Source organism: Cricetulus griseus, chromosome 5 (genome assembly GCF_003668045.3).
Source record: "Cricetulus griseus strain 17A/GY chromosome 5, alternate assembly CriGri-PICRH-1.0, whole genome shotgun sequence".
Lineage (NCBI taxonomy): Eukaryota > Metazoa > Chordata > Mammalia > Rodentia > Cricetidae > Cricetulus > Cricetulus griseus.
In genome coordinates, this window is record NC_048598.1 from 3,248,035 (window position 1) to 3,271,902 (window position 23,868).

Here is a 23,868-nt window from a genome sequence, read left to right on the forward strand (position 1 = left end):
CGGGGGGGGGGAGACAGACACGCACACACATGGGGAGGGGAGACAGACACACACACACAGGGGGGGAGACAGACAGACAGACACCCAGGGAGAGGGGGAGAGAGAGGAGAGGAGACAGAGAGGGAATAAACCTGAGTTCCTTTTTCATGAGGAAATAGAAACTCGGGTTAACTCATTTGCTAGGCCCAACTGCCCAGAAAAGAATTGATTTTTTTTAATTTTTAAAAAGTAAAAAAAAAAATTGTAATGGCTATTCTTAATAATAACAGAGTAGACATGTGCGTTGTGGGCACAGTTACCACAGACTGTACCTCTGAACATTAGACTGAGAGACCCCCTTCAACATAGAAGAGTATCAAAACTTAAGGGCGGGGTATGGAAGCATCCATGACACACAAGGTCCACTGCCAAAACATCTGCCAAAAAAAAAAAAAAAACAAAAAAACATTGTTCCCAAATAGCCTATGTGGAGTACTAGATGCAGCTTACTGACTCCAGCTCGCCCGGCCAATGAAGCAGCCCCATTTCTACCTGGGAGAGGAGAGCTAAAGGCCCCCACCCAGGGCAGCTAGAGGTTAATGTTCGTGACCAGAAAGCTAATAATTTGGCGCACAAATGGGTCATTGTTCTTAAAATATCTGTTCATGGTTCGAGTGAAAAGAACCCAATGACCTGTTAGTAAGTATTAGAAGCCTCCTTATGTTAAAAATAAAGAATTTATTTCGTGCACTGAATTTAGTATCAACTAATTGGGATTGTCAGCCAGGAGAACTTTTAAATTAATGTTCAAGGACATGGCGTCACCTCACAGGGATAGGACGAATTTAGATCTTCAGAAGTTACATAAGGAGCTACGAATGGCCAAGGTGTGTGTATGTGTGTGTGTGTTCACGGGTGTTTGAGTTAAGCTCCTTGGCTAGCCTGCTTCACACCCAGCCCATCACCTTCTTTCTGAACACTGTGCTCTCACTCTTTGCTCCAAGCCCAGACACTTTCTCAGCTCCTCAGCACCACCCTGGCATCTGCTATTCCATTTGTCAGAAATTCCACAGGTACCCCCACCTCCATGCCTTACCCCATCATGGTTACTGTGGATTGCCAACCTGACAAGCTGTAGGATCACCTAGGAGACAAGCCTTTGGGCACACCGACAGGAGATGATTTAGATTAGGTTAGCCTCTGTGTTCGGCTATGAGGGTTTATCTTGACTGTGGTACATTAATTGAATTGAAAAGACACACCCTAAACGTGGGCAGCAACATCCCTTAGGCTTGGGTTCTTGCTCAGTTACCTTCCTACTGCTGTGAAGAGACACCATGACCAAGACAGCTTATAAAAGAAAGCATTTAAAGTGGGGGCTCAGCCAGGCAGTGGTGGCGCATGCCTTTAATCCCAGCACTCGGAAGGCAGAGGCAGGTGGATCTCTGTGAGTTCAAGACCAGCCTGGTCTACAGAGTGAGTTCCAGGACAGGCTCCAAAGCTACACAGAGAAACCCTGTCGGGCTCACAGTTTCAGAAGATGAGTCCATTATCATCATGGCAGGAAGCATGGTGGCAGGCAGGCAGGAAGGGTTGGCACTGGAGCAGTAGCCCAGAGCTTACATGTTGAGCTGACAACCAACAGGGCAAAGAGCAGGTGGGGAGAGAAGGAGACCAGGCCCACCCAAAGCCCACCCTCAGAGACTCACCCTCTCCAACAAGGCCATACCTCCTAATCGTTCCCAAAAATGTTCTACCAAGTGGGGACCAAACCTTCAAATCCAGGAGCCTATGGGGCCGTTGTCATTCAAACCACCACAGTCCTAGACTCATTTATCTTGTGTTTCCTGACTGCAGGTGCAGTGTGACCAGCTGCCTCAAGTTCCTGCTATCCCAGCTTGGTGAACTCGAATTTTGAGCCAAATAAACCCATCTTCCCCCAAGTTGCTTTTGTTGGGGAATTTTATCAAGGAAACAGGATGCCCCTCCATTATGCTTATCAAGAGGACACAACTTGTCCTACAAGATTGAATAACAGCTTTGTCATCTCTGTTCTGAGGGGCCTCATCCAAGATCTCAGAGACCACTGTGCATGCAAATCTATTGTTTCCCATCTGAACCCCAAACCACCTGTGGCCAGTATAAATCCTGGAATAGAGGAGGCTTAAAAAAAACGAAAAATTAACCAAGACCCAGTAAGGCTTCTTATGGAGACTAATGCAGAGATTTGTAGTGATCCCTGAAGTATCCAACCATCAAACACCCCCAGCTCTGAGGCTGAGCCTGCCTATCTTGGGGAAGCCATCCTGGGAGTATGGAGAGAGGCCCTAGGCAAGTGTGTGACAACAGTAATAGAGAGGGTGGTGTAGGGTTAGCATGGACAATCCTAGCCACTCCCATCACTGTGTGAGGGTGTTGTGTGGGGACTCCTCTCAGTGATAGGGGGTTTATCCAGCTAGCACAAGGCCATGAGTTCAGTCCCCAGCATGGGGGAGGGGTAGATCAAGAGAGGTCACACTGTGAAGATGTCTCTGTTTTACCTCACCTACCCAAGGCACCTCTGATTGGTCTAATATAGAGCTGAATGGCCAGTAGCTATGCAGGTGGGACTTTGGGAAGACAGAGGAACTTAGGAAAAGAATCAGAAAGGCAAAGATGCAACAGCCAGACAGAAGAAATCCATTGTAAAGTGCTGAGGGTTGGTACCAAGCCAAGTGGCAGAACATTGATTAATATAAAGGGAGTAATTTAGGTTTTAAGAGCTAGTTGAGAACAATGCTAAGACCAAGCATTCACACTTAGTAAGAAGTCTCCGTGTCATTATTCCGAAGCTAGTAGTCCAAAGAAAGACCTGCTGCAGAGAGATGAGCCTGCCCCTGCTCTGGGCAGCCCCCAGCCCCTGAGTGCTTGGGCTCACACTTTCCTTGCACAGCCCCTGAGTGCTTGGGCTCACACTTTCCTTGCACAATCTGCTGCTGCTGTCAGTTTCCATTAACAGTTGGTGCCTCTCAGGTGAGGGATCTGTGCTTGGGGCTCACAGTGCTGTTCCTGGAGGGCTCTGGGCTACTCTGCTGTGTCAGGTCCAGACTGTCTTGTCGTCCTCTTTTAAATTAGCGTCGGTTGGCTCAGTTCACTGCAGGGTCCCCAGAACCCAAGGCAGCAGCAGGCTGTCCTCCAGGAGATCCAGTGCACTGACATGGGCGGCCCACCAGAGAGCAGTACACGACCACACGAGCAGCACAGAGCCTGCAAACTCCAAGGTGGGCATTGGAGGGTGTCAGGTCAGACATTTTGTGAGTGAATCTTGTCTTGGGGATTAGTTGGGGCAGTTTGAAATCTATGACTATAGGCCAGGTGTTAGTGGTGCACGCCTTTAATCCCAGCACTCAGGAGGCAGAGGCAGGTGGATCTCTGTGAGTTCGAGGCCAGCCTGGTCTACAGAGAGAGTTCCCGGACAGGCTCCAAAGCTACACAGAGAAACCCTGTCTCAACAACAACAAACCCCTATCCCCCCAAAAAGGAAAGAAATCTATGACTATAGAAGATTTAGTAAAGATTTCTACAAAGAAAAATAAGGGGGAGTTTCTTTGTAACAATCAGAAGCTAAAAGATTAAAGGGAAAAAATGGCTGAGCCAAGAGTGGTGCAAGAAGTTGAGGATTCCAAGTTCAAGGCCAGCCTGGACAACATGGTGATACACTGTCTCAGAAACGAGAGGAGGTGCTCAGCCCACCTTCCCAGTACCTGCGGTGCCTGCCCCTCATCAGGAGGCCTCTCTACAGCAAATGGAGGCCATCACAGAAAACCATAACTAGACACAAAAGCAGAGATGAACAGATCATAGGATACGTGGATACGTCTCCTTCACCTTCACAACTCCTTCACCTGTGGCTCAGGAAACATTGAAGAAGAGGGAGCAGAAAGATTGTAGGAGTCAGAATACCAAGACGTTCCCCGTGAATCATCTCTCCTAGAAATGGCTTGTAAAGAGGAAGTGTCCAGTGGCAGTATCAGTGGACATGGTCACAGGGAAGAGAGAGAGAGTGGGCATGCTCACAGGGAAGAGAGAACGTTTCTCTGAGCACTACCTCTAGACAAAGAACTACAGGCCATTAATGGCTGCTGGGAGGAAAGTAAGCCCTTATTGGTTGTCCAGTGCAGAGGGGTCGTCCTTGCAGCCATTTACACACAAACAACAGAAAGACACTCAGAGATGGTATTTATATGTATTTGTGCATGCACATAAGTCTGTGTGTGTAAATGGAGGTTTTTTTTTGTCCCACCTACAAGTTCCCAAATTCTCTTCAGCTTAATATGAATTACAGTTGCTTGGCCAATGGTCCAGGCATATTACTGACTAGCTCTCACTCTTTCCATTAGTCTGTATTTTACCACAAGGCTCCTGGCTTGTTACCTCACTTCTTGCTTCCCCGGCAGCTACATGGCATCTCCTTGACTCTGCCTTCTTTCTCTCCCCATCTTTGTTTGAATTTCCCATCTGGCTCTATTCTGCCTGGCCATTGGCCAAATCAGCTTTATTTATCAACCAATAAAAGCATCACATTTGCAGCATTACAGCAGGCCATCATATATATATATATATATATATATAATATATATATATATATTCAAAGAAAAGGGGGCTATCAACTTGAAATTGGGGGCATGGGAAAGGGAGAAAGTGGTATAATTCTATTTCAATTCAAAATATTTTTTAAAGAGTTGGGCAGTGGTGGCACATGGGAGGCAGAAGTGAATTCGAGGCCACCAGAGTGAGTTCCAGGACAGCTGTGGCTACACAGAGACACCCTGTCTGGAAAAAGAAAATTAAGACTGTAAAACTTAAGACTGTAAAAATGGTAATTGCTCAATAAATGACCTGAGGAAAGTGTGCTGGGGAGATAAGTTGTAATGACAGTGACTGCAGGTGCTGCTAAAAGGACAGAATTGAGACTAGGGCTGAATGTGAACAGCAGCTATGGAAGACAAGATGGGAAGAACTGGGCTGGAAACCCCCCACATGCCATTAGAGCCTCACATGTGAACAGGGAGAGTTCCAGACTTGCACACAAGAACACAAGTCAAGCAGTTTAACACGGGATAACTTAGCCTTTCATAAATCATACATGTTTTGTTATCTATAATAAAACGTTTCAACAAATCCTTTGTGTGTATATGGCGGGGGGGGGGGGGGCGGTGCCCTTAGAGGTCAGAAGAGGGCTCAGATCTCCTGGAGCTGGAGGTATAGGCAGTTAAAAGAATGGAACTCTAATCCTCTTCAAGAACAGCAAAAACTCTGAACCACTGAGCCACTTTGCCAGGCCCTATTCTAAGAATATTAGTCATGTCAACTGGATACGAACATTAAAGCTAATCGCAGATGGCAAGGGCTGTTACAGTCTGAGATTGGATCTCTGCACCTCAGGTTCACATGCTGAAACCTGGCCCCAAGGTGAGGTGCCAAGAGCCTGGGCTTTGGGAGAATTGGGTCTCAAGGGCCCTGCCCTTGTGGTTGGGTTAGAGCCCTTATAAAAGAGAGTGAAGGAAAGGCTTGGCCCCTTGCACCCTGTCAGGACACATCAAAGTCATCAAGGAGGGCAGGCCCTCACCTTGATCACAGATTCCTTGGTTCAGTAACAGCTGTTATTTATGACATGACACCTTGTTTTAGCAGCCCAGAGTGTAGGCAGCAACTGATGTGTTTGCAGGAGTGTTCAAACCACCATGTGGGCGTTGTAACCCAAACCTGGGTCCTCTGGAAGTACTAGTGACTATCGAGGCATCTCTCAGCTGGGCCTGAAGAGGGCGACACTTCCATGTAGCACCATAGCACAATCTCAGCTGCCTTTAGACAATGCTTTCCAAGGCAAAGGCAAGGGAAACTTCCTGAAGCTGAAGCCTGGGGCTCTAAGCCCTGGGTTCCCCAGCCCTGAGGCCAGGTACTGGGTGGATGTCACTCCTTGCCACAGAAGCCTTGGGAATCAGAGAGAAACAAGAGTCCAGGTGTTACAGTGGCACAGGGTGATGAGTGGCCATGGGAAACTATGCCAGCTGAGGGCCTGTGGGGAGGAAGAGGCTTATGTGGTTTTCGGAGAGAATCCGAACAAAATCCAGCAATAAACCAGTTTCCTTGTTATCAGTGCCAAGAGGCCGGCGATTGCCCCCTGAGAGACCTCACCATCCTTGCTGGGCTTCTGAGCTCTTCCTCTCAGCCATACAGACCTCAGGCTTTGGCTCACCTCTGCTCCACAGCTGGACAAGACCAAAGTCAGCCACCCAGGTCTTCCTTAGGCCTGGGGGGGGGGCGGGGGAGACACACCTTCCCTGCCTACCGAGGTTCTGTGAGACACATTTTATTTCCTCTGGCTCGACTGCCCTGGCAAGCATCTCTTAAGCAAACATCCCCAGCTGGCCTGGCTTATCATCCAGCTTGGCTTGAGCTTACTTGATGGGCTCCTGAGACTGTCCTGGACCTTAACAGCTCTCCTGTCTGCCATCCTCTCCTCAGCAAAGCCAGAAGAGTGAGGCCAGGCATGAGTCTGCCTCCTCTCCTCACCCCTCTCATTTCCTCTCTCCTCTCCATCTCCCCACCCCCACCCCTCAGCTGCTTGTGTAGGTCAGAGGCTGTGGAGGGGAGGGAGCTAGAGAGCAAGGAGGCCTCTCTACCCGCCTGAAGGCCTAGTTCTTACCTTCACTGTGCTCAGGACTCCGTAGTGGAGTCCTTTTCTCTCTTTTTCTGGAAAGATCTAGAAACTCCTTGAAGGAGACCTGCCTCCCGCCAGAAAAGTTTCATTTGCTACCCCCCCCCCCGCCGCCTCTCCCTCCCTCTCCCCCTCCTCCCTCCTTTCCTCCTTCCCTCCTCTCCCTCCTCTAAAATTCTCAGCACAAAGAAACTAGAATGGAGCACAGAGAGTAACTGGGAAGGAGGCCTGTCTGTGGCACAAACCACTCAATGCCAATCTTCAAAAGCGCGATCGATTGAAACTTGACACAGTCTTTCTCTGGAGCCCAGGCTGGCCTTGAACTCACTCTGTAGTCCAAGCTGTCTTCTTGCTTGTGATCCTCACGCATCAGCCTTCCGAGTTTAGCGATTACAGATGTATAGTTCCACAGCAGGCTAAAAACATGTTCTTAGAGGCCGAAGAGTTAAGAGAGCTTGCTGTTCTTCACGAGGATCCAAGTTTGGTTCCTAAAACCTACATCAAGGGGCTCACCATCCCCTGTGACTCCAGCTCCAAGGGATCTGTTAACTTCTGAACTCTGTGGCACCCAAGTGCACATAGCATATACACACAGTCACATATACAGAGATGCACACAAATAAAAGTAAATTTTAAGTAATAAAAATGTAAAATATTTTTAACCCCTTGCACCTTTGTTTTGTGAGGTATTATAGTATATACAGAAATTTGAGGAGGTGACTGTCAAACATAGCTATTCAGGCCTCTCTAGACTGTGGCACCAAGGAGTTTCTTCTCACGGCCCTGGGCAGCCAGAGGGGAGGAGCCCAGAGAGCTGAGTCCACTTGTGACATGGTGGTGTGGCCTGCAGAGCTGCACAGCAAGAGCAGCTAAGGGCCACGGTTGAGTTATTGTTTGTTCCCATTTTCCAGGAAAGAAAAGCAAGGCTTGAAATGGTTAACTGACCCCCATGCTTCAGGCCCATATTGCCTCGAAAATGGAACAGAGAAAGCACATTCGAGACACCAATGCCAAGTGTTCCCAAGGGTTGGCTCCATGGGTTCTGAGGAAGCGCTGCTCAACGGGTGAGCTCCTCCAGAGGCTGCAGATGGGCCTGTGAGTGGGTGCGGGCAGGGGGGGGGAGGAAGAGGAGGGAGTGGGGGGATTTGCAGGTGAGGACCAGAGTCATTTGGACAAAAGTTGTAACCTCATAGCCCGCTCTGGCTTCACTGTTTACCACTGAAAAAGGGAAGCCATACAAAAAAAGAAACTGATGAACCATAGCAGTAGCAGGCCCCACCCAACAGGAAGCCAGGCAGGACTCACCTAGAGAAATGGAAACTATGCTCTGTTCACATCGTTCCTATAGACTTAAAACTCCTCAAAAACAAAGCTTGCAGGGTGCTCGCCAGGTGGCTCTGTGGGCAAACCCTTGCCTCTCAAGCCTGGCGCCCCCCGGAACCCGCCTAAAGTGCAGGAAGAGGAACTGAAATCCACAGAAGTATCCTCTAACCTCCTCACAGGAACTCCGGCATGCACTCACCCTTACACAACACCACACTCGCGTGCACATGCGTGAGTGCGCACGCGCACACACACACACACACACACACACACACACACACACACACACACGCACACACACACGCACACACATACACACACACGCATGCACTGGTACAAGATCATGTGGGATTAAGGATGCAGCTAAGTGGTAACAACATGCGTGAGGCCCTGGCCTCAATGCTGAGCACCCAAATTAAACAAAAAACATAAATGGGGCAGGGGAAGTGGAGAGAATCTACCCACAATTTCTGAGTAAACTTTATGAGCTGAAGACCAAATAGCTCTCTGATACATCTTTGCAAGTAGAGTTCTCTGGGGAGTCTCCAATGGCTAGCAATGAGTTTGAGACAAGTAGTCCCATACAGGAAAGCCTGCAGGCCTTCCCCAGGACACCTTCCCCCTGCAGGCTGGGCGAGGAAGAAAAGCTGACCTGGCTCCTGGGCTGGTCCAGGTTCAGCATCTGTAACAAGGATACCCAACCGTCAAAATAGGATTGCTAGGAAATGGAAGCGCTGGGCTGGCACTCAGCACGCCCGGACTGCAAAGCTCGAATCTCTGCTAAGGAAACGAAGGCACACTTATTTCCATCTGGTTTATAGGTCAAAAGCTTCCCTGGGCTCCACCCCCAGGGATATGATTTATTACAGCATCTCTGGATCCTACCTACCTGGGAAACCCAGGACCCCCAAGTTTTCAGACTCAAACCAGAGCAGGCCAAAGTATGGCTGCACTCCAGAGTGTGTGGTATTCCTGATGTGGTGTGCCCTTGTGGGGCAGCTGGAAAGCTTGCCTGACCTTTTGGAGTTGTACCCCCAGCACACACAGGGGGTACAAGGACAGGACAGGGATCACCAGGAGAGGCCCTTAGACATTCTCTCCAGCCACCTGGGCAGGAAGGCTAAGGTAACCTAAGTGCTGGCCTAGAACAATTGACAAGGAAATAGTGTCAAAGAAGCACAGGGGAGGTGGCTCAGTGAGAGAGCAGCTGCCTGGCTCGGGGGAGCTCCCGGCTTCTGTGACCAGCATGGGAAGAAAAAGAGTGAAGAGGAGGAAAAGGAGAAGGGAGGGAGAGGAAGCTACAGCGCATAGATGCAGGTGTGCAAATAAACTCCCAAGTGGACTGCACACGAGTGTGTCAGACGCTAATGGTCTGACAACTTGGATGGAAGAGAATGCCAAAGCCTGCTCATGTGGGAAGGCTTCTCCACGCCCTGTCTTCCCATTCAGGTCACAGCTCTCCAACTAAAAGCCCACTTTAGTCAACCATGAATTAGTACTTTGAAAGTACGCTCCCATGAGCCTAGTCTGACTGCCCTCATTGGTTTGAAAGCATGTTGAAGGAGAAGGCTTGTAGATTCAAAATACCTTTATTCAGATAAATGCCAGTCAAGCACAAGCCAGAGCGTGCCCAGAGCCAGCAAGGCAGGGAGGCCAGAGAGAAGGGGCCCCCACGTGTCTGTGGCCCCTTAAGAACCTAACACGAGTCATCCTGACCTCACCTTGACCATGTCCTGACAGGCGTGATCAAGCACACCTGTAGCCAGCCCTTAGGAGGCGTGGTTACGGTGTCTCCCTACAGCGCATGGGCTTAGTCTAGCTGCCCTGGGTGCCATGAGCATGTGTCCATGGGCTTAGTCTAGCTGCCCAGAGCACTTTGAGAGCACTTTCTCTGGACCACCAGAGTTTGAACACTTGTCCCCTCATAAGCACCCTTGAAACTTTCCCAGCTACCTGCTTCAGGGCTTCTCCTTACTGGGACATTGGTTATGCACAGTGACCAAGCAAGCATTTTGCTTTCCCCAAGACTGCTCCATATTGCCACACTAGAAGTTTGCATTCCAGGAAGCCCCTGAGGCCCAGGCAAAAGAGAGGTTCTGTTGTGTAAGCTCCTGACCCTGTCACAGGGGAGTGGTGCTGGACAGTGACCTGTGCCAGCCCTGCCATGTAGTCCTGGGAGAGCAGGCAGAGAAGGCTAACAATTGATCAATCGCACCTGCCCACCTCTGCCCTTCCTGGGATCTGAATATGTTTTGTTCCCTCTGAAAAGTTAACTGAACTCTAGGTACAAAGTATATTCTGAGGGTGGGAATTTAACCCAATGTTTGCTGGGGGCAGCAACTGTTTGGATGATGACCAAGATTTAGTGAGGTCATCAAAATGGACAGACAGACCAGAGATCACATGTCCATGCACAGACTTGCACATGAGCATGAACACACACACACACACACCTATTTTTTTCTCCACATGATACCCTGCCCTGCCTTGGAACTCTGGAAGCAAGGCAGCAGTCACTGGTTGATGGTCTTTAACTTTGTATCAGAACTAGGAGCCAAAATAACCCTTTTCTTTAAGGCTTACCCAGTGCTCCATCTGGGTTGTGGTTTCCAGATAGAGTCTTGCTATATTGTCCAGGTTGACCTTGAAGTCAGGGTCCTCCCATATCAACCTGGAGAAGCTGGGATAACAGGAACACACACCACACCAGATCTGTCCTGAAGATCTTGAGCTGGACCAAGGACCCAAACTGACGCAAAACAGATTAGCAGAAGAAATACTTGTATTAACACATGAGAGGGGAACCAGAGAGACTGCTCAGCAGTTAAGAGCAGTTGTTGCTCTTGCAGAGGACCTGGATTTGGTTCTCAGTGCCCTCATGGTGGCTCACAGACATCCATAATCCAGTTTGGATGCAGGCAAAACATTTACATACATAAAATATACATTTTTAAATGCATGGAGATCCTTGGAAGAGAGGGAAAACCAGGAAAAAAAAAAGGCCAAACAGAAGATTTTTATTGGTTCCACCAAAGATGCCAAATTGTGTTAAGTGATATGAAGGGCTGGAGAATCAGCTCCATGTGTAAGAGCACACACTGCCCTTCCAGAGGACTTGAGTTCCCTTAAGTGCGTTCACATCAGGGGGTCTGTAACTGCCTATAACTCCAGTTCCAAGGGATCTGGCATCCTCCTCCCGCCTCCACAGGTCCTCTCTCTCTCTCTCTCTCTCTCTCTCTCTCTCTCTCTCAAACACACACACACACGCACACACACACACACACACACAGAAATAAAAGTAAATCTTAACAACAACAAAGAAGAAACAACAGGACAACAGAGTCCAAGCACAGGACAGCACTTGCCTCAGGAGTCCTGGGTAGGAGGGGAGCGATGTCCCCTGCGGGCTTGGGCAGCGAGCTTCCACAGTGATAGTCATGTCTTGCTGCATGCAGAAAGAACAGTCCAGCCAGGCCTTTCTGTGAGTGGAGTTGCCCAAATGCTTCAACCTGATGTGGCCAATACATCAAGTTGGCATATCTGAGGGCAGATGGTGCTTCATCCTTTCAGCAGTGCCAGTGTTCTGGGCCCCTGTCAGAAATGCAGCTCAGGCCTGCCCTGGCAGCCCTCCGCCAAAGTCTGGCCCTCAGCGTGGTCCTGGGGAATCCCCTGCCAGTCAGCCACTCTGGAGGGGTGGCTTCCCGCCAAGGTACCCAATGTGGGCACCACCTTCTCTTGAGACACACTTCTAAGAGAGTTTTCTCCTTCAGCTTGGCCTTGCAATGCCCTGCCTGCCTTGGGACTCTGCCAGCCAGAAGGCTGCCACCACATGCAGCTCCTTCAACTTGGCCCAAAACTGTGAGCCAAAACAAACCTCCTTTCTTTCAAACTCACCCCTCTTTAACATTTGGTGTTTGGGAAGGCCAGTTGGAAGCTGTCCCGGCTGTGAGCAGACGCCAGCCTTGGTTGAGGGGATGCCCCTGGGAGCAGTGGGTTTGAAGAGCGCCAGGCAATGCAGCCATAGCTCTTCCTCACCGAGAGTACTGGGAAAGGGTCTTAGATAAGAGTGTTAGGCACGCTGCATGCTAAAGAGACAAATGGGTGGCAGGGGTACCAGCTGTAGCATTATTACCTAGAAGTTATTTTTGTGGGCAGTGGTGAAGCACACGCCTTTAATGCCAGCACTCAGGAGGCAGAGGTAGGCAAGATCTCTGAGTTTGAGACCAGCCCCATCTACAGAGTGAGTTCCAGTACAGCCAGGGCTGCACAAAGAGACCCTCTTGAATTCCTGCCTGCAACAGCTCACCTCCACTCTAGGGATAACCCTGAGCTTAGATTTGAGGGCAGGGGGTGGGGGGAACCTGGACTATGTCAGCCACCTCCTCATTTGGGGCCAATAGTGATGTCTGGGCTTCTGTAACTTGGGGAGGCCCCCTTGGGTGGGTCTGATGAACATCCAGGGACAAGACCATCAACAGAGGAGAGGACCTTGTGACCCTGGTCAGTCCAACTGGCTTTCTGTGTGATCACATGGGGTTGCCTGCATCTTCCAGGCACTGAAGGAGGAGACTGGAAATGGTTCAGAGATCTTTCAGTGGGCACACACACACACACACACACACACACACACACACACACACACACACACAGAGAGAGAGAGAGAGAGAGAGAGAGAGAGAGAGAGAGAGAGGAGAGCATGCATGATTGTCTAGGGATGTGAGGAGGGAGATTATGGATTATGAAACCCTGCAGAGGGAAAAACCCTCAGGAGCCTGGGAGTCTGCTCAGGGTCTGAATATAGAAAGGCTGACCCCATTTCTGGAGCAGTCTGAGAAAGCTGCTGTTCGTGGACAGAGATATCCCAGAAGGGGCTTTGGGATCCATGCTTGGGTTAGCTGGGAGGGTGTGTACCAAGTGCTTGTCCCTTTTCTTCCCCTCACCCACCATGAGCCCATAAAGGCAAAGCTGGAGCCCAGGGCCATGGGAGTCTCATGCTTGAAGGTCCCCCCAGACACATGGCAGAGGACACACTACAGAACTCCTCAATGTGCCCTGAGGGGTTTGCCAGAGCTTAGAGAAGGGCTAGCAGTGACCCCACATCAGGGAGGTCCCAGACTGAGAGAGTGGGGACAAGTCATGAGCCCCTCCTCCTAGCTGGGTGGTCCACCTCAGTTCTTTCCCTGGGCCATGAGTTAGCCCAGCCGGCCTCTGCGATGCTCCCCAGCTCACAAAGCCACAGTTTTCAGAGGAGTGTGTATCACTGCACACCACATGCCCTGACAGAGAACCACACAGGCCACTCTTACCAGGGGCCTGAGCCAGGCCAAAGTTGGGAAAGGCCCCTTTGCCTTCTCCCTTGATGAAGGAGCCAGGTATCCCCCCAAAAAGCAATGGGCGCAGCCTTAGGGAATGAGACTGCCACATAGCAGGTCCTACATGTCTGTCTCATCCTGTGAAGAAGCCGCTAGTTTGTTTCCTTTTTTAGCAGAAATTTTGATGTTGCCTTCACTTATCAAATGTACCGGATCCTGTCTGTGAGATGGTTCAGTAAGTTCCGGCATTGTGGCCAAGCCTGATGGCCTGAGTTCAGTTCCCAAGATCTACATGGTGGAGAGAGAGCTGAATACAGGCTAGTTCTCCTCCGACCTCCTCACATGAACTGTGGAATAAGCTTCCTCCAACCCCCACCCCACACACATACACATCTACACACAAGTATTTTATCTAATTAAGTCTACCAGGTCTCATGCTCAAGAACTGGTTTGCCTTAGTCCACTTTCGGAGGCTGTGACAGAATGCCACAGTCTGTACAAATTACTAACAACAGAGCCCTGTGGTGGTGGCGCACACCTTTAATCCCGCACTCGGGAGGCAGAGGCAGGTGGATCTCTGTGAGTTTGAGGCCAGCCTGGTCTACAGAGCTACACAGAGAAACCCTGTCTCGAACAAAAGCAAAAACAAAAATCCAAAATTACCAACAACGAAGTTCCTTTGGCTGGAGTTCTGGAGACTGGGAGGTAGGCGGCCAGGGGCCACATCTGGCCAGGACTTTTCTGCTTTTGACACTGTGGCTGAAGGGACAGGAAGGACAAGACTCCTCTAATCTGGGACTGGTGCATGACAGTAGTGAAAGCCGTACCTCATGACGTGTCTGTTAGCTCCAGCATCAGTCCTGTGGCTTCCATGTAGCTCACAAAACACCTATTATTTTTCCACTGAGAGTTAACAGGTCCCAGCTAAGCATGGTAGCTGATAACTGCAATCCCAGCACTCATGAGGCTCACCTTGAATTCCAGCCTGGGCTCCAGAGAGGGACCCTGTCTTATAATCTTAAGTGCTTGGATAGAGTCAGGGGAGCAGTAAGCTACTACCTGCCTCAGCAGTCAGGGAAAGCATCCTGGGAAGTGAGCCTTCAGTTGGGTTTTGAAGGTCAAGTAGGAGTTGTAAGAAATAAGTCAGGGGAGGAAAATGAAGGAATAGACCCAGTTTGATCTCAAAATGTTGAGAGCAGGCTTCATTGGTCTAAGAGACGGGTTCCCCAAACCCTGTCTGAGCATCTAAGGGCACAGGAGGAGAGCCGTGAGTCTGAGAGTCAGTGGGGAGGACCTGACTTTACCAGAATGTGAAAATTTGTTTTGTTTTGATAAAAAAAAAAAAAACAGTTGGGAGATAAATCCATTGCCTTTTTTTGTGACCTCAGGGATCAGGGACTGTGGTAAGGGTTGGAAATTTTTCAAAATACCATGGGTGGCAGGTTTTTTCAAGCCTCATGTACAAGGTGCCCTGCTGTGAAAAGTCCAGGCCTAGTGTGTTGACAGCCCACTGAAGACGGGCTTCCCTCTGTGGGCAGCTAGGGCAGTTCACAGATCTCAGGGGACTGAGCCAGGCTCTCTGGCTCACTATCAAGGGTGTAATCACAGAGAGGCATGGACAGGGAGAGCAGAACTTCCTTGTCCCCTCTGGAGACTTTACCCTGCTCCTGTGTTCAGACCCCAGTATGGGGCAGGTGTTGGGGTTGTCCTTCTATATATGTTTCCCTTATTGGTTGATGAATAAAGCACTGTTTGGCCAATAGAGGCAGGAAGATAGGCGGTCTAGGAGATGAGGAGAATTCTGGGAAAGATAGGCAGGCAGAGAGAGACCTTGAAGAGATGCCATGTAGCAGAGGAAGGAGTAACAGGTCAGGACCCTTCTCCTGTAAGATAAGACCATGTGGAAATACTTAGATTAATAGAAATGGGTTAATAATTAAGAGAGAGCTAGCCAATAAGAAGCCTAAGCTATTAGCCAACCGTTTATAAATTAAAATAGTGTCTGTGTGCTTATTTGGGGCTGAGAAGGGCAGCGGGACCTGGTGGGACAGGAAACTCCAGCAACAGGCAGGCTGAGGGCTCAGGTAGGCAGGTGTCAGGTTCAGGGGGTTTCCATTTACAGAGATTTATGATCCCTTCTTGGAGGTCACCGTGTGGATCTGAAAGGTTTAGTTGGAAGATAGAGGCAACCCACCTGAGATGGCCAGGGAAGGAAGGACATATGGAGAAAGGACTTGAAATGAGAGTTCCTGGCTCATTTGGCAGAGTACTTGCCTGGCATGCATGAAGCCCTCAGTCAATCTCCAGCATCACACAAACCAGGCATGGTGGCACAGACCTGAAACCCCAGCACTTGGGAGGTAGAGAAGTATAAACTATTCCAGGTCAAACAGTGAACTGGAGGCCAGCTGGGCTCCACAGACCTTGTCTCAAAGCAAAAACAAAATAAAAACCCACGAGCATCCTTAAAAACTAGAGAAATGACTCAGCAGTTAAGAGCACTGACTGCTCCTGTAGAGGACCCAGGCTCAGGTCCCAGACACAGACACCGGCTCACGACCGGCTGTAACTTAGGTTTCAGTGGATCTAACACCCTCTTCTGGCTTCTGTGGGCATTGCAGGCACACCGTAAACACCAATGCTTAGGTAGGACACTCATACATATTAAACAAACAAACAAATCCTTTTGCTAAGTGAGAAGAATAAAGGTGAAAGGAAATGAAGGAAAGGAACTTACCTGCTGCCGGAGTGACAGCAGTTGTCCAGCCTGGTGCAGGGAGACCTCCCCCAGAACCATGCTCTTCCTTCCTGTGCCTCAGGAAGGAGGTGGCGAGAGCACTGTACTCTTACCCATGATGGAAAGTTCCAGAAAAGCAAGTCTGATATTTGAGCATGGCTTCTTTCCCCGGTTGCTTTTGCTCTTGCCAGGGGTGCAGCATTCGGGAACAACAATGCAGCCACCTCCCCCAGGACTGGGCCTCCTACCTGTGGTATCAGCCTGGGGCTTCACTCTAGCCTTGTTGGCCCTCAGCTTTTCTCTCCCACTCTTAGGGGTGCCAGGGTGTGGGAGCCCACTGGCCCGGACACCTGACTTCTTTCTTCCCCGGTCTGAGGGACCACAGTCTCCAGAGATCTCCCCAGGTCCTCCCCTCACTAACGTCCAACACGTCTTCCTCCTTGATGTAAAAGTCTTGTCAACAGAAAAAGACTTATGGGAGTCCTGACCCCAGGACATGTGCCCTGACTCAGAACTGGGTTACTGCAGATGTGTTTAGTCAGATGGAGTTGCTTGACTGTTGCCTTTCTGTAGGGGAAGCTTATATTTTACCTTTATAATTGTTCATTTTGGATACTTTAAACTGTTAAGTTTTAATCCTCTTTTAGACTAAAAGGGGAATTGTATGGGAAGCTGTAGCCACGCCTACTTAGGGGCTGGCTACAGGTGTGCCTGACCACGCTTGTGAGGGCGTGGTCAGAGTGACGTAGGGTGACTGCGTTTGCTCTTTTCGGTTTCCCTTTGGGACTTGCTGTACAGACCCCTGCCATGCCGGCTGGCTAGGTCGCTCTGACCTGACTCTGTATTGGTAATTTCCCTCTATATCTTTCAGGAATGGTCACACGGAGAAGGAGCACACGTGAAGAAGGCAACATGGGGCTGAGGTAGCCGCAGGCCAGGTGTATGAAATATTTCTGTGCGGTTAAAATATACCTGACAAGCGCGACTTTAAGTATGGAAGGGCTCTTGCCTGGCTCTCGGTTTGAGAGTTCAGTCCCCCGTGGAGGGGGATGCATGGCAGCAGGAGAGCGAGGCTGCGGGGGCTTTGCATCTACAGTCAGGAACCAAAGACAGAGATGGATGTAGGTGCTCAGCTCGCCTTCACCTCTGCCCACGGAATGCTGCCCACATCCAGACTGTCTCCCACCGCCATTGAGCCAGTCTAGAGACTCTCTCTCAGACATATCTGGAGGCTTGTCTCCTGTGTGATTCAGGATTCTGCCAAGTTGATAGTCAATATTTGCCACCACAGAAGAGATGGCCCACAGAGTGCTGGAGGCTAGGGAGAAGCCTGGGATTCTCCCTCACTGTCCTTGTCAACCCTGCAGGCCCTGAGCCTCTGACTTTGAAGCCACACTGCTGTCGTGAAACCCTCCCCACTCCACCCACATTGGCAATGCTGTTAGAATAAACCCAGCAGACAGCTGAACGCGCCTCCAGCCAGATGAGCTTGAGGTTGGGACTCACAGGCCACACCTGTCACTTGCTCAGAGGGGTTGCATTTTAGAATGCAAGGGAGGGAGGGTTTCCCAGGAGCCACCACTGCATCCCAGCTCTAGTCAACCAGTCTCCCTCATCTCTTCCCAGGCACCTCCCCCTCCTCCCCCTTCTCCCCCTTTTTCCCCTCCTCCTCCTCCTCCTTTTTTTGGGGGGTGGGGGTTTGAGACAGGGTTTCTCTGTGTAGCTTTGGAGCCTATCCTGGCACTCGCTCTGGAGACCAGGCTGGCCTCAAACTCACAGAGATCCGCCTGCCTCTGCCTCCCGAGTGCTGGGATTAAAGGCGTGAGCCACCAATGCCCTGCCCCCTCCTCCTTTTCCTCTTTCTCCTCCTCTTCCTATTCTTTGGTGTTTTTTGTTTGTTTTGAGACAGGGTTTCTCTGTGTATCGAAGGCTGTCCTGGAACTCACTCTGTAGACATGGCTGGCCTAGAACTCAGAGAAACCTGCCAATCTCTGACTCCCAAGTGCTGCTCATCTCTTTTTTATATGTTCCTCTCTCTGTCCGTTTGTTTTCCCGTCCCCCTCATACATCCTGGCCACTATTCGAGGTGTTAGGCACACAGTGAGGGGACTGAAACAGACAAGAAAGAGCCTGGTTTAGAGGTGGGAACAGAGGGCATCTAGTCACTAACATAGGTGACAAGAGCTGCCATACTGGGTAGAGGTGCAGGACCATCTGTCTTATTTCCTGCTGAGCCCTGACCCTAGTGCACTTGAAAGCTGTGCTCAGTGAGGCCAGCTTGGCTCAAGTTAAGGCCAGAGTGCTGTTTAGTGTGTGTTGTCCAGGAAGCAGATTACTGAATGTGACCGTGGCTATGGATGTCCCCCTCCCCTTGAGCTCTCCCTGGCTTTGCTGGCCAGGTTTTCTGAATTAAGACCAAGAAATGACCATAGCAGAGGAGTGAGAGACCGAGGCAGTCTGCTGGAGGTTTGGGGTCCCATGTGCTGTGCAGGTCAGTGTACACAGAGGCTGGGCCCTGGAACAGCAGGCGTGCAAGGGAGCTTGTACGAGTTGCAGGCTCTGACCACATCCAGACCTGCCAAATCAGGAGCTCTGGAGCCCTGTCCAGTATTCAGTTTCTGCACCCCCTCCTGGGGAGGAAGATAGCCCTGGAGGCTGAGAACATTAGCAGTCAGAAGCACCAGTAGGGAACAAGCAGACATGATTGGGAATTAGCCCCTGGCTTACTGAGGCTTGGTTCTGTTTAATAACGGGTAAAAATAGCCCCAAATCTCAGCAATGATTTCTAAAAATTGTGGGGATGACATTTGGAAATGCAAGTCAAGTGCTGTGGCCTCGGAGCAAGAATCACAAACACCAGCTAGCGACAGGCTTTTATTTTTATTTTTTTAATGAGTGAACTTCCCTATCTACAGCATCAGGCGCTTAGGAGCTCATGGCTTCTGGGAAAATGGGACTTTGAACATGGAGCAGAACTTGTCAGGCCAAATGCTCTCTGACTCCTGGCATTCTGGACATGAGGGTTTATGGGGCAAAGGTTGTCAGGAATCTGGACTTCAACTTGGTCTAGGAGCAGTAGCCTGAGAGTTAAGTTGCACAGGCAATCGGCCACCAGGCGCCAGGAACACCATTGTCCCTGCCTTCTCTGAACAAGGAAGGGCTGAGTGGGCAAGCAGGGAGGAGAGGGACTCTAAGGGTGAGGTGAATGTCATCTGAATGCTTCCTGCTGTCTCGCTAATGGTCCCCTTAAGCATCCCAACTTGCCTGTCCAAATAAAAGATGGCTTTAAACAGTAGCAAAGCCTCTGAGCTTGAATCAGCTTGGCCATTGCTGCAGACAACTGCCCCAGCAGGTCAGACAGGCCAAGGGAGATTTGCAGACCCAGTGAGCTCATTTCCAGAACCTGTGTGTTCTGAGCAACTCCCCTGCCAGTAACTTCCAGGGGGTGGTACTGGAGGGAACCTCCCCTGTCATTGTGAGTGTGTGTGTTGGGGGGGTGAGTGGTGGGGGGGAGGGCAGTCTGCAACAGCAGTCAGTCTACCTCTCCTGCTACACAGGGACCAAGCCCAACCTTCACAGAGGATACAATATACAAGCTGTGTTTCCTCACCTCCTTCCAAGAATTCCCCCAGGCAGAGGTGGCTGAGTCACTGGCCCCTGTGTCAGAGCCAAGCTTTCCCAGGCCCAGTGTCAGAGACCCAGGCCAGTGTGGCTCCTGCATTCTAGGACGAGGCTCTGGGCAGGAAGGGATGGAGTTGTCTTCCCTAGGTCCTGGACCAACTTTCCTGGTTGGGTTTAGACAGGCTGCCCTGTGCAGTGGGCTCTGGACCCTCCCGCAGATAACCAGCAGGGCCTCCAACATATTCCCTCCAGTGCTCACCTGACCTCCGGACTAAGGCTCCCCTCGTGAGTAAGGAAGCCAGCATCCTGACAAGAGGAGTGTCAAGAGGAGGGGAAGGATAGCGTCCATTCTTGTGGAACTTTCATTTAGCCACACTTGTTCCCCGGTTCCTCTGACCAGTTCTACGTCACTGTCTGGATTCCTGGAAGCCCGCTAAAGTTCTTAGGAAGAAAGCAGGCTTCCTGAATGGTAGTCTGGCCGTGTGAACTCAGGGTGTGAACTGTGACTGTGTAGGAAGCCACCCACGTGCCAGGGCCCAGTCATAGCTAAGAATCACGGGAAGTTAGGGTGTTGGCGATGTGTCAGGTCCAGAAACTCCGGCTGTACATGTTTGGAAGAGGGTCAGATGCCACCGGGAGACAGCTCTTCCTTCCTGCGCCACGGGAAGCATTCCAGTCCCTCTCAGTCACGCCTCCGGCTGCTCCTTGCTCCACCTTCTGACATCTTCTGCAGGTCCCTGTCCCTTGCCCTCAGTCATCCCCAGGCTTCTAGGCACCCAGCCTCCCCGCCTCACTGTGACTTCCCCTTCCTTCCTTCCTTCCTTCCTTCCTTCCTTCCTTCCTTCCTTCCTCCCTCCCTCCTTCCCACAAGTATCCCCCAGCATATGTTCTCCTCTCCACAGAAAGCCAGGCGTATGTGGATGTCATGATGGACTGGTGGCCTCTACAGCTCTGTGACTTGTGCTCAGCCTCGCCAGGGAGCAGAATCCTTATTATCCGCAGGGAATGGGCTCTGCCACACGAAGCCCCGAGTCCCCACATCAATTGCCACTGTGTCTGTGTTACCTACACTCTTCCCGAATAGGCTAACCTCCTCTAGACTTATGTGCAATGCCTGCGCGGTGTAAATCTCTGTTCATGTCCAGGGAGTAATCATAAGAAAGAAGCTAGCCCAGGTGTAAACATACAGTGCAAATCAACATATAACATGTGAAAAAGAGTTTCCGTGTAGGGTGGGCTGAGTCTTTGGGTACAGACAGCCCATCACATAGTTGGGTTTTTTTGCTCTTTGGTGTCTGCCACCCAGCTCTCAAATAAACACACAGAGACTTATTCTTACTTATGAATTGTGGGCCTTAACTTGCCTTGTTTTTAGCCAGTTTTTCTCATTTGAAAAAAAAAATCCCGTTTCTCTTTAACTATGTTTTGCCTCTGGGCTTTTTAAACTTTCTTCATTCCATATATCTTTCTTTCCTTTTTGTTTGTTTGTTTGTTTTTCGAGACAGGGTTTCTCTGTGTAGCTTTGGAGCCTGTCCTGGAACTCACTCTGTAGACCAGGCTGGTCTTGAACTCACAGAGATCCACCTGCCTCTGCCTCCCGAGAGCTGGAATTAAAGACCTGTATCACCATGGCCTGGCCTTTCTTTACTTCTTACTCTGTGGCTGGCTGTATGGTTGGATGGGTGTGTGGTTGGATGGCTGTGTGGCTGGATGGCTGTGTGGCTATGTGGCTGTGTGGCTGTGTGGCTGTGTGGTTGGATGGCTGTGTGGCTGTGTGGCTGTATGGTTGGATGGCTGTTTGGCTGCGTGGCTGGATGCTGTGTGTGGCTGTGTAGCTGTGTGGCTGGATGGCTGTGTGGCTGTGTGGTTGGATGGCTGTGTGGCTGTGTGGCTGGATGGCTGTGTGGTTGGATGGCTGTGTGGCTGTGTGGCTGTGAGGCTGTGTGGCTGTGAGGCTATGTGGCTGGGTGGCTGGGCGGCTGTGTGGCTGGATGGCTGTGTGGCTGTGTAGCTGTGTGGTTGGATGGCTGTGTGGCTGTGTGGCTGTGAGGCTGTGTGGCTGGATGGCTATGTGGCTGTGTGGCTGGCGGCTGTGTGGCTGTGTGGTTGGCTGGCTGTGTGGCTGTGTGGCTGTGAGGCTGTGTGGCTGGATGGCTATGTGGCTGTGTGGCTGGGAGGCTGTGTGGCTGTGTGGCTGTGTGGCTGGATGGCTGTGTGGTTGGATGGCTGTGTGGCTGTGTGTCGGGCCCCTGGCATCCTCCTCTCCTTTTCCTTTTCTGGTCCTCTCTCTTCTCCTTCTTCTTATTTATTCTCTCTGCCTGGTGGCCCTTCCTATTTCTCTCTCCTGCCTTGCTGTTGGCCATTCAGCTCTGTATTAGACCAATCAGGTGTTTTAGGCAGGCAAAATAATAGCTTCACAGAGTTAAATAATGCAACATAAAAGACATGAGGAATGGAAACCACTGTGGGCAGAGTTTCCATATTGGAAGATGAAAAAGGATTTCCTGTAGGCATATAGGATCCACAAAAGAGTGGACACACTGGCACTGTCTACACCAAGAGTTGTTGGGTGGCTAGCAAATTGTGTATTACATTTATTTTTTCACAAGCAAACTTTTTTTTTTCAAAGGACTGACTGTAGCCCCACGGTGGAACACTTGCCTAGTGTGTGTGAGATGTGAGATCAGGAACACCACTCTCTTTTTATTCCTCATTTATAAAACAGAAATCATTGAAGTCTCCCCGCAGGAACACAGCAAGGGTGCAGTGGGTCAGATGATGCGCAAGAACATGCCATTCATGTATCTCATGTTGAGATCAGAAAGGGGTACAATCATGATGTGTTCCTGTGTAAGTAAGAGTCACCCAGGTGGTGCTGGGTTTGAAGGCTCGAAGGATTATGGAGAGCAGCTGAGGCTTTTCACTGTGTGGGAACATTAGTCCTTGTGAGTGGCTGGTGGTAAAGATACACCCAATCGCAGTGCAGACCCCAGCTGCAGTTGTGGAGAGGAGCTGGCCTGAGCCTGGAGACATGCTGTGAGTGTCATGGAAAGCTCCTGAGAGCCTAGGAGACTGTTACTTAGCCTTACACTGTTGGGCTTTGGTTTTGCAAGCTCTTGAGAGCCTAGGAGACTGTTACTTAGCCTTACACTGTTGGGCTTTGGTTTTGCTCTGATTTGAAAGTAACTGGATCCTGGTTCTTCCCTCTTAGAATTAGAAAGTAGGTAACTTATTTGCAATCATGAAGAGCCCAAACACAGAGAGTTTAGAATCTTAGAGAGACCTTAGATGCCTTAAAGATACTGGACTTTTAAAGTGTCTGAACTTTTAAAGACTATGGGACTTGAAAAGTTGGAATATTTTATTGTGACATCAATATTAATACTATGCTATCTTGGGGATGAACAAGAAGAGTCATCGCTCAGTAAGTATGTGTGTTTGTGTGTCAAGTTGAAAAGGGGACACGTGTGCTGGCTTATTTTTGTCAACTTGACACAACCTAGACATGGAGGAAGAGGGACTCCTGAGAAATGTCTCTGTGGGACTGGTCTGTAGGCAAGTCTGTGGGGCACTGCCTTGATTAATGATTGATGTGGGAGGGCCCAGATCACTGTGGACAGGGCCACGCTGCTTAAGTATCCTGAGTTGTATAAGAAAGCAGGGGGGGTGGCAGAGGAGGAAGGGAGGGAGAAGGGAACTGGGATCGTCATGTAATTCAATCTTGTTTCTAATTCAAATATATAAAAAAAAAAACAAGAGAAGGGAAGAAAAGGAAGGATGCAGAGGTCATGAGGGAGCAGAAAGGTTGAGTCAGGTGTAGATTAGAAGAAAGGACATATGACAGGTAGGATTTTAGTTGGGGGGGTGGTAGGGGAGGAAGAGAGGGAGAAGGGAACTGGGATTGTCATGTAATTCAATATTGTTTGTAATTCAAATATATAAAAAATAAAAAACTAAAAAAGAAAGAAAGAAAGAAAGAAAGAAAGAAAGAAAGAAAAGAAAGAAAGAAAGAAAGAGAGAAAGAAAGAAAGAGAGAAAGAAAGAAAGCACACTGAGCAAGTCACAAGAGCAAGCCAGTGAGCAGCCCTGCTCCACGGCATTACTTTAGTCTTACGTCCAGTTTCTGCCCTGACTTCCCCCACCAATGGAGCGTGACTTGTGTAATCTGAAATAAACCCTCTCCTCCCCAAATTGCC

General features: G+C 50.0%; 1 long non-coding RNA gene across 1 annotated transcript in view; it reads left to right on the forward strand.

The window, feature by feature from the left end:
• The window catches only part of LOC118238832, a 4,084-nt gene extending 2,162 nt beyond the window's left edge, over nucleotides 1-1,922 (forward strand). Inside the window, exon 2 of the long non-coding RNA XR_004770065.1 lies at nucleotides 1,837-1,922. This is a non-coding gene — a long non-coding RNA (uncharacterized LOC118238832). The remainder of the gene's footprint in view (nucleotides 1-1,836) is intronic.
• The last annotated feature ends 21,946 nt before the right edge of the window (nucleotides 1,923-23,868 follow it).